Raw genomic sequence first — 10,345 nt, forward strand, 5'->3', positions numbered from 1 at the left:
GTCTTAATGAAACTTGGCCAGAATGTTACCCTCAATAAAATCTTGGATGATTTCGATATTGGGTCATCTGGGGTCAAAAACTAGGTCACCAGGTCAAGTCAAAGGAAAAGCTAGTTAACACTCTAGAGGCTACATTTATAACCATATCTTAATGAAACTTTGTCAGAATGTTAATCTTGATGATCTATAGGTCGTGTTTAAATCTGGATGAGATGGGTTCAAAAACTAGGTCACTGGGTCAAATCAAAGGAAAAGCTTGTTAACACACTAGAGGCCACATTTTTTACTGTATCTCATGAAACTTAGTCAGAATGTTAATCTTGATGATCTTTAGGTCCAGTTCGAATCTGGGTCATATGGGGTCAAAGACTAGGTCACCAGGTCAAATCAAAGGAAAAGCTAGTTAACACTTCAGAGGCCACATTTATGACCATATCTTAATGACACTTGGTCAGAATGTTAATCTTGATGATCTATAGGTCATGTTCAAATCTGGGTCAGGTGGGGTCAAAAACTAGGTCACTGGGTCAAATCAAAGGAAAAACTTGTTAACACTCTAGAGGCCACATTTATGACTGTATCTTCATGAAACTTAGTCAAAATGTAAATCTTGATGAACTTTAGGTCAAGTTCAAATCTGGGTCAGTTGGGGTGGAAAACTAGGTCACCAGGTCAAATCAAAGGAAAAGCTTGTTAACACTAGAGGCCACATTTGTGACTGTATCTTCATGAAACTTAGTCAGAATATTAATCTTGATGATCTTTAGGTCAAGTTCGAATCTGGGTCATATGGGGTCAAAAACTAGGTCACCAGGTCAAATCAAAGGAAAAGTTAGTTAACACTTTAGAGGCCACATTTATGACCATATCTTAATGAAACTAACTTGCTGATCTTTAGGTCAATAGGTCAGGTGAGCAGTACAGGGCCTTCATGGCCCTCTTGTTACAGAATTATGCCCCCACGCAGCATCTACTGATGCGGGAGGCATATAGTGATTGTCCAGTCCGTCCGTACAAGATTAACCAAATGGGACCATTTCGTCTAGCATCAGTACCCCTTTCTAGACTTGATACTAATGCAGGTGTAACCTGTGACCATTCCTTATCTTTAGACATCACTTGACCTCAGTTTGACCTTGACCTCATTTTGGACTTGGGTTAACCAAATGGGACCGTTTTCTTCTAGCATCAATACCCCTTACAAGAATGAATTGATACTAATACAGATGTAAACTGTGACCATTCCTCATCTTCAAACTTCACCTGACCTCAGTTTGACCTTGACCTCATTTTGGACTTAGGTGCAAAATCTATCGACAAGGATGCCGCTGGGGGCATCAAGCGTTTATTGAATGCAGCTCCTTGTTCGACTTGTATTCATTCATTCATTTATTGACAAGGCTGTTGAATAGTCGAACGATGCTGTCCTCCGACAGCTCTTGTTATGTGAGCTGTTAGTACAGCTTGATGGGCAGGCCTAATATTGGTAAAAATTACAGCGAACTAGTTCTGTAGAATCTGAGCATGAATCTTTCTCAAGTTTGTCCAAGTGGGCTTTCCGTAGCTAACAGTAGAAAAAACCTTGAAATGATTTCTCATGAAACACATGATGCATGTTCATCAGACTCTGTCTTGTAGCATCTTTGGATAGATCGTTCTCAAGCTTGTTCAAATGTTTCTTCTTAACTGCCAGAAATTGAAAAATAAAAAAAGAATACTTTACTTTTAATGGAACACTTGACTGAAGTCCACCAAAGCTTGTTCAGAAGCATCCTTGATTAAGACCTTTTTAAAGTTTGTTCAAATTGTTCACTTTGACTGTACTGACAGACATAATAATTAAAATTAGAAGAAAGACCGAATACAATTTCCTGTCATTAGTTCCTTGATGGATGTTCAACATCCATGGAAGTATCCATGGATACACCTCAGATTTGTGGAAATGGTTCCACTTGACCAATTAGGGACCACTAGTGCAATGAAAAGAAAAAGATCTTTGAAGGACCCCAATATGGCTGTTATCCAAACAGAAGCATCCATCGAGTTGTTTGTTTTAATATTTCTGCTTCACTGCACTAAGGGCTACTAATGCCAAAAATAGAAATACCTTCAAATATATATCACTTGATTGAATCCTTGCATGAACCTTTTTAGCTCAGCCAAACTTTGTTCAGAGTGAGCTATTAGTATAGATCCATAGTCCAGTATCTGAGTCAATAATTTTGCTTAAACATCAGATTCTGTTCCTTTGAAACTACTACTCAGAATAACACCAGGATCCTGGCATGGACCTCTATCAAGTTTATATAACTGGTTCAATGTGGCCTATTTTAGGGTCCTTCAGAGCACCTTTTAACGACTTGTTCTCGTGAACCTCTTGATAGATATTCATCAAACATGGTCTTTTGCATTGTTATATGGTCATGTCTGAAATTTATTCAAGTTTGGGCAGCTAGACATCACTGTAAGGGCCTCTCCATATTTTGTCCAAAATTAGGAGCACTTGGCCCCTTGTAGGGGTTGCTAGAGCTTAAAATAGAAAATACCTTTAAACAATTTTTTTCTCATGAATTGCTTGATTTATCTTCATCAAACTTGGTTTGTAGCATCATTATAAGGTCCTCTCCCATTGTTTTTTAAATGTGGGAACTCCGTATCTTTAAGGAGCCACAAGAGGTAGCAAAAAAGCTTCTTATGAAACACTGGATGGTTCTTCATCAAACTTGGTCTGCATCATTATTGTAAGGTCCTCTCCAAATTGTGTTAAAAAATGGGGAGGTTGGGGTGCTTTGACCACTTGTAGGGACCGCTGAAGCTTAATAAAAAACGAAAAAAAACTTTAAACAACTTTTCCAGTGATAAAATGCTTGAGGGATCTTTATCAAACTTAGTTTGTAGCATCATTGAAAGGTCCTCTGACAAATTTTTTTTCTATTATGGGATCAAGGCCCCTTTTTGGGGCTAATAGAGCTAAAAATAGAAAACCCTGTTAACAGGTTCTTCTGATTCGCAGAATGGATCTTCATCAAACTTTGTCAGTAACATCATTTTAAGGGCCTCTCTCAAATTTGTTAAAATAGGGGCACTTTTTCCCTTTTAGGGGCCTCTCAATCTGACTGAAGTACTTGATCTTCTAAACGAAGATCTGAGAACGACCCATTCACATACGTCTTCTGTATATTTTGGATTTCCAGCATTGCTATTTTTATTTTAACCAATGAGACGACATGTTAGAATGTCAAAGAGTAAGAAAAATGTGCAGTTATTCCAGGGCTCGAACTCGGGACCCCTCGATTACTAAGCAAGTGGCCTACCGACTGAGCTAACCGGCTATCTGACATATTCCGACATAAGAATTGTAAATATCAAAAGACAAGGCTACAGGTAATTTGCTAAATTTTGTAAGTTAAGCTCTGATTGGCTAGCGAAAGGGTCGTCAGAACGAGGCTATGAATAGGTCGTTTTCAGATCCTATGCGTAGCGTAATAGGAGATGTACTTTAGTCAGATTGGGGGCCTCTAGAACTTAAAATAGAAAAAAACCCCTTCAAACAGCTATTTCTCATGAACTGCTTGATTGAGCTTCATCGAACTTAGTTTGTAGCATCATTGTATAGTCCGTTTACCAAAATTATTCAAATTAGAGTGCTTAACCTGAAAACAACTTATGAATAGCTTGATGGATCTTCATCAAACTTGGTCTGAAGCATTAGTTTAAGGGCATATTCCAATTTTGTTTAAGTTGGGGCACTGCACGATTGGGGCCATTAGAGCTAGAAAAAGAAATACTCCTATACAACTTCCTTGCAAGAACTGCAAGGACTTGGTCTGTGGTATCATTTTAAGGTCCTTTCCAATTTTTAGCTCAACTGAGCACAAAGTGCTCATGCTGACCTTAAAGAGTCGTTGGATATCTGTTGTAGATCTGTTGTCCACAATTTCTTAAAAGAACATCACCTTCCAAACCACTATGCCAATGTCCACTGAATAGGAGTCCTTTCAGATTCCTTCAAATCTAAGCCATCCTTGCTGAATTCTTGCTACCGTGTAAACTGAAAAAAAAAACTTTAAAAATCTTCAACTTTGGAACTGCTGTAAAATAATTTCACAGCTATATATTTTTAGCGACCCTCTGCCTCATTCCTTTACAGGTTTTTTTGTTAAAAAAACATAGCCGCCAAGGTGAGTGGTTAGTTTCTCTATATGGCTATGTGGAAAAAGTGTGAAAATCTTCTCCTCAAGCCCCAGGTTTGATTTCAAAATAGTGTGACAACAATGATCATTGGGTGACCCCAGGGCTTCGGAAATTTGTCGGTTTTGGACCAATTTTTGACTTTTCAGACCGATTCATGAAGTGAAAAAACGAAAAATATTGGTCCTGTAAAAATGGAGAAAAGTATAAATTTCGGTCTGATATCTCAATACACCATCTACTGCCAAGCAGGAAATTGTTGGTCGCACCCTCAGATAATCAATAAACATGTCAAACGGTCTGATTGTCACTTTGATAATCGGTCCGTAATTAGCACGTGACGCAATCAGTGCTCGCGTGGCACATCCTTTAATGTTTGCAGACAGCCGACTGCAATGTATGTATAGGTTATAGATCATTTATTGAACTTCTAATGCAATTAAGTTTGCCGAAACGGAGCGTAGCGTAGTGAAGGCAAAACTTAATGCATTTAGAAGTTCAATAAGTGTATCTATAACCGGCTAATAGTTTAACGTCCCGTTTCATTTAACTGACAGGTCAAAACCACAAAAAGCTCTCTCTGAAGTAAACTAACCACGCCTTCTGTTAATTCATTGGCTAGTCTTATCTTCACTCATCATGGAGAAGTACAATCATGTTTAATACAACTTTATCCTGTACCAAATTCCTTAAAGCCATGTTGATTTGTTAGGAAACATGACTGCCTTTTAGATTGGACTGATTTTCTCTATAATTTATGGCTATATGGAAAACTTTGATATTCTTCTCTCAAATCGCTGGTACGGTTTAAAAATAATTTGACAGTGCATTATGTTCCAAATTCCTTCAAGCCACGTTGATTTGTTAAAAAGGACGGCTTGCCTTAGGGTGGGGCTGTTGCATTCAGGTTAAGGTTTTATTTCAAGCTTTCTAATTTCACATTATCTTCTTGTTAGAATTTGATTTAGTACATATTTGTACAGAAAGTTTATCTTGATCTCTAGGCCAAGTTAGAAACTGGGTCATGTAGGATCAAAAACTATGTCACCAGGTCAAATCAAAGGAAAAGCTTGTTAACATTGTTGAGGCCATATTTATGACCCTACCTTCATGAAACTTGGTCCGAGTGTTTATCTTGCTGATTCCTATGCCAAGTTAAAACTAGGTCATATTTTGTCAAAAACTAGGTCACCCGTTCAAATCAAAGGAAAAGCTTGTTAACACTGTTGAGGCCATATTTATGACCCTATCTTCATGAAACTTGGTCAGAATGTTTATCTTGATGATTCCAAAGCCAAGCTTAACGGGTGAGCGATATAGGATCATAATGACCCTCTTGTTTAGCTCACCTGAGCCCAAGGCTCTTGGTTAGCTTTTGTGACCACTCAATGTCCGTCATCCATTGGCATTTTGCTCATTTAAATTCTGTGGTATACTACTTCCTTGAACTTAGCATATAGGTTAGGTGGCAGTGCGAAAATTCTCGGAGCACATACTAGATGGGAAGGTAAAAGGTCAAAAATTAAGCTCAAAAATCAGATATGTCCTCGATGTTGCGTTTAACCGCAGAAGGACTTCAAACTTGGCATATAGGTAGGTGGCGATAAGACAATGTGCAGAGTATATGAACTTGGTCGGCAGTTCAAAAATAAAATTTGTCATATTTTGTGTTCAGTGGAAAACTTAATAAATAGGTATTAATATGGACAATACGCAGAGTGTGATCGGGTTTGTAGGTCAAAGGTTAAGCTTGACTTAAATTATTATAAATTATTGGATAGTGAAGATCATTGTGATACAGATTTTTGTTTACTCCTCAGTATGATGTTTGATATAATTGATTTTTATGGCAACAAATGCACCATAATTATGGCTATATATAAAGGAAAAAATTGCAAGAAGAGCAGCTGTTACTAAATCCTTTCATTACAAATCAAGAGTAGCAAGTGATGGAATGTGTTTTTTATCATTCGTTTCACCATTTCTGTAACGGGCTTTCTAGAACATTTGGATATTTTCCGGAAGTTGAGTAAACACATATATCATTCTAAAAGCTTTAGGATCAAAGTTTGAATTTTTTCTGTCCTGAAGATGTCTTTACTGTTGAGTTTACTCTCTAATTTTTATCACCAAAATGTACAATTCATTTGACAATCCTTGTGTAAAATTCTGGTCCATGAAAATTACAAAACATAAACTTTTCAAAATGTGTTTGTACATGTTTTTGCTAACTTAAATTGGAATAAAAATTGTAATTTTGATAATTTAAATACAAATGTAATTTAATAATTTCAACTGGGCTACCACTAGCTACGCTCACTGAATGGCCAACAGGATCAAGGTAAATGGATATAATAATGTGTTCAAAATGAGTGAAATTTACATTTGATACTAGACTAAGTAACTATGCTATAGATAAAAAAATTCAAAACCATTAAATTTTGAAAATTTAAACAATTCAAATTCCCACTTTAAGAGTTCAGTATAATTGTTTCTTCGAAGTACTGATAGTAAGTTCAGCTGAAGTGTATTATGTATGAATTTAATAACCGACTTTTATTTATTGGAAAACAGAAATGGTGGGAAAAAAATTACATGTACATGTATTATTAAATAAAAAGTGGTAATTTTGCTGGAAGGGAATTTTTTCAAACATGGTTGAACAGTAAAGTAAATATGAAATATTTATAGTCAGTTATCTACTCAAAAATGATATTTAATGTAAAATATATCTAGGATACTGACAAATGGAATTTTAAAATGAAAAGAATTTAAATAATACATTATACAGAAATTGTGAGTATATTCAAAATATAGTTTCTGTTAATCCTGAGTGAAGTTCAATGCTGTTTTTTGTTGAAATGGGCTTTGCCTGTGTCCGTTTCTGCATCACACCCATGTTGAATGCTTCTCAAAAGTATATGACTTTAAGAGAAATGTTGGTCAGTGTGTGAAGTTGAGGACTTGGGCTTTGTCTGTGATTTTATCTTGTAACAACATCCTTGAATAATATTTTAAAGCGTAGGTCTTATCCATGACAAAAAGATGTATACGCTTTAAACATGCTTTGTTTTGTGCCTTAAGTATATTATGTGATTTCACACAGTAAATCAGGGTTATCTCCCTTTACTATTTTTAAAATTTGTTGCATTATGCTGCTCAATCTGTTGTTCACCACAAGTTACAGTATTAATCAGCAAATAAGTGACAGTAGTAAGTTGATGTATACCTGTGTCATCTAGTTTTCAGATATCTTAGACTTGGTATATAAGTAACATCACGGTAGGTTAAATTACGGCTAGATATAACGGTGATTTTGAGGTCTGTATGTCAAAGGTTAAGGTCACAGTGACCCTGAATAGTAAAACGGTTTCTGGATGATAACTCAAGAACACTTGGGCCTAGGATCATGAAAGTTGATAGGGAGGTTGGTCATTACCAGCAGATGACCCCTTTTTGATTTTGAGGTCTGTATGTCAAAGGTCAAGGTCACAGTGATCCTGAATAGTAAAACGGTTTCCGGATGATAACTCAAGAACACTTGGGCCTAGGATCATGAAAGTTGATAGGTAGGTTGGTAATGACCAGCAGATGACCCCTATTGATTTTGAGGTCAGTATGTTAAAGATCAAGGTCACAGTGACCCTGAATAGTAAAACGGTTTCCGGATGATAACTCAAGAACGCTTGGGCCTAGGATCATGAAAGTTGATAGGTAGGTTGGTAATGACCAGCAGATGACCCCTATTGATTTTGAGGTCAGTATGTTAAAGGTCAAGGTCACAGTGACCAGGAACAGTAAAACGGTTTCCGGGCAGTAACTCAAGAACGCTTGGGTCTAGTTTCAGGAAAATTGATAGTTAAGTTGGTCATGATCAGCAGATGACCCCTATTGATTTTGAGGTCATCAGGTCAAAGGTCAAGGTCACATTGGCCAGGAACAGTTAAAGCAGTTTCTGATTTTCTTGTCTAAAACCACAGAGCCTAGGGCTTTGAAATTTAGTATGAATTATCATCTAGTGGTCCTCTACCAAGATGATTCAAATTATTGCCCTGGGATCTAATATGGCCCCGCCCCAGGGGTCACATGGTTCATACAGACTTATATAGGGAAAAGCTTTTAAAATCTTCTTGTCAATAACCTACAACATTTAAATTTTGACCATATGTATGGTTTTGAGTGGCAAGATGAACCTTGACACAAGTTGACCTTGACCTAGTGACCTACTTTCACATTTCTGTAGCTACAGCCTTCAAATTTGGACCACATGCATAGTTTTGTGCACCGCAAAATTTTTTTGACCTTGACATTGACCTAGTGACCTACTTTCACATTTTTGAAGGTACAGGCTTCAAATTTGGACCACATGCATAGTTTTGTGTTCTGAACTGAAATTTGACCTTGATTTTGACCCAGTGACCTACTTTCACATTTCTCAAGCTACAGCCTTCAAATTTGGACCACATGCATAGTTTTGTGTTCCGAAATGAAATTTGACCTTCATTTTGACCTAGTGACCTACTTTCACACTTCTGAAGGTACAGGCTTCAATTTGGACCACATTCATAGTTTTGTGTACCGAAATGAACTTTGATCTTGAGATTGACCAAGTGACCTACTTTCACATTTCTGATTGTACAGACTTCAGATTTGGACTGCATGCATATTATTGTGTTCTGAATTGAAATTTGACATTGATTATTACCTACTACCTACTTTCACATTTCTCAAGCTACAGCCTCCAAATTTTGAAGCACATGCATATTTCTGTCAACCGAAATGAACTTTGACTTTGATATTGATCTAGTGACCTACTTTAACATTTCTCTAGCCACAGTTTTCAAATTTGGACCACATACACATTATATTGTACCGAAATGAAATTTGACCTTGATTTTGACCTTGAGCTAGTCTTGAAATTTGGAACATTCAAAAATGGCTCAGTGGATGGCACCAATATCACTTTGTAATCTCTTGTTAGGGTAAAGGTCAAAGTCAGATTAAAACAGAATGGTAGAACTTTAATTTACAGTGAGCATATAATTTCTGTTCCTTGTGCAATTACTAAATGCATCAAGGGGGGCATTTTGTGTTCGACGAGCTCTTGTTGTATTTTCATTTATGAAGTAATGTAAAGGTGAACTGTGATTTAAGCCTGTGGAAAAATTTCACGAGGGCATAGCCAAATGAATGATAAACAAGAGGGCCATGATGGCCCTATATATCGCTCACCAGAGTTGATCTGGCCTAATGACCTAGTTTTTGACCCCGCATGACCAAGAGTTGAACTTGACCTAAAGATTATCAAAACAAACATTCTGACTAAATTTCGTAAAGATTTGGTTACAACTCTGGCCTCTTGAGTGTTCACAAGCTTTTCCTTTGATTTGACCGTTGACCTAATTTTTGACCCCATATGACCCAGTTTCAAACTTGACCTATAGATTATCAAAACAAACATTCTGACTAATTCCCATGAGTTTCAAACTTAAATTGTGGTCTCTAGAGTGTTGAAAAGAATTTCCTTTGATCTGGCCTAGTGACCTAGTTTTTGACCCAGATTCATACTTGACTTAGAAATGATGAAGACAAACATTCTCACCCAGTTTCATAAAGACTGAGTCACAAATGTGGCCTCTAAAGTGTTCACAAAATTTTCCTATGATTTGACCAGGTGACCTAGTTTTTGATCCCACATGACCCAGTTTTGAACTTGACCTAGAGATCATCAAGACAAATATTCTGACAAAGTTTCATAAAGATTGGGTCAAAAATGTGGTCTCTAGACTGTTCACAAGCTTTTCCATTGATCTGACCTACTGACCTAGTTTTTGATCCCACATGACCCAGTTTCAAACTTGACTTAGAGATCATCAAGACAAACATTCCGACCAAGTTTCATAAAGATTAGGCCAAAAATGTGACTTCTGGAGTGTTCACAAGCTTTTCCATTGATCTGAACTACTGACCTAGTTTTTGACCCCACATGACCCAGTTTCAAATTTGACCTAGAGATCATCAAGACAAACATTCTGACCAAGTTTCATAAAGATTAGGTCAAAAATGTGGTCTCTGGAGTGTTCACAAGCTTTTCCATTGATCTGACCTAATGACCTAGTTTTTGACCCCACATGAACCAGTTTCAAACTTAATC

The sequence above is a fragment of the Mercenaria mercenaria genome, chromosome 1 (assembly GCF_021730395.1).
Source record: "Mercenaria mercenaria strain notata chromosome 1, MADL_Memer_1, whole genome shotgun sequence".
NCBI lineage: Eukaryota > Metazoa > Mollusca > Bivalvia > Venerida > Veneridae > Mercenaria > Mercenaria mercenaria.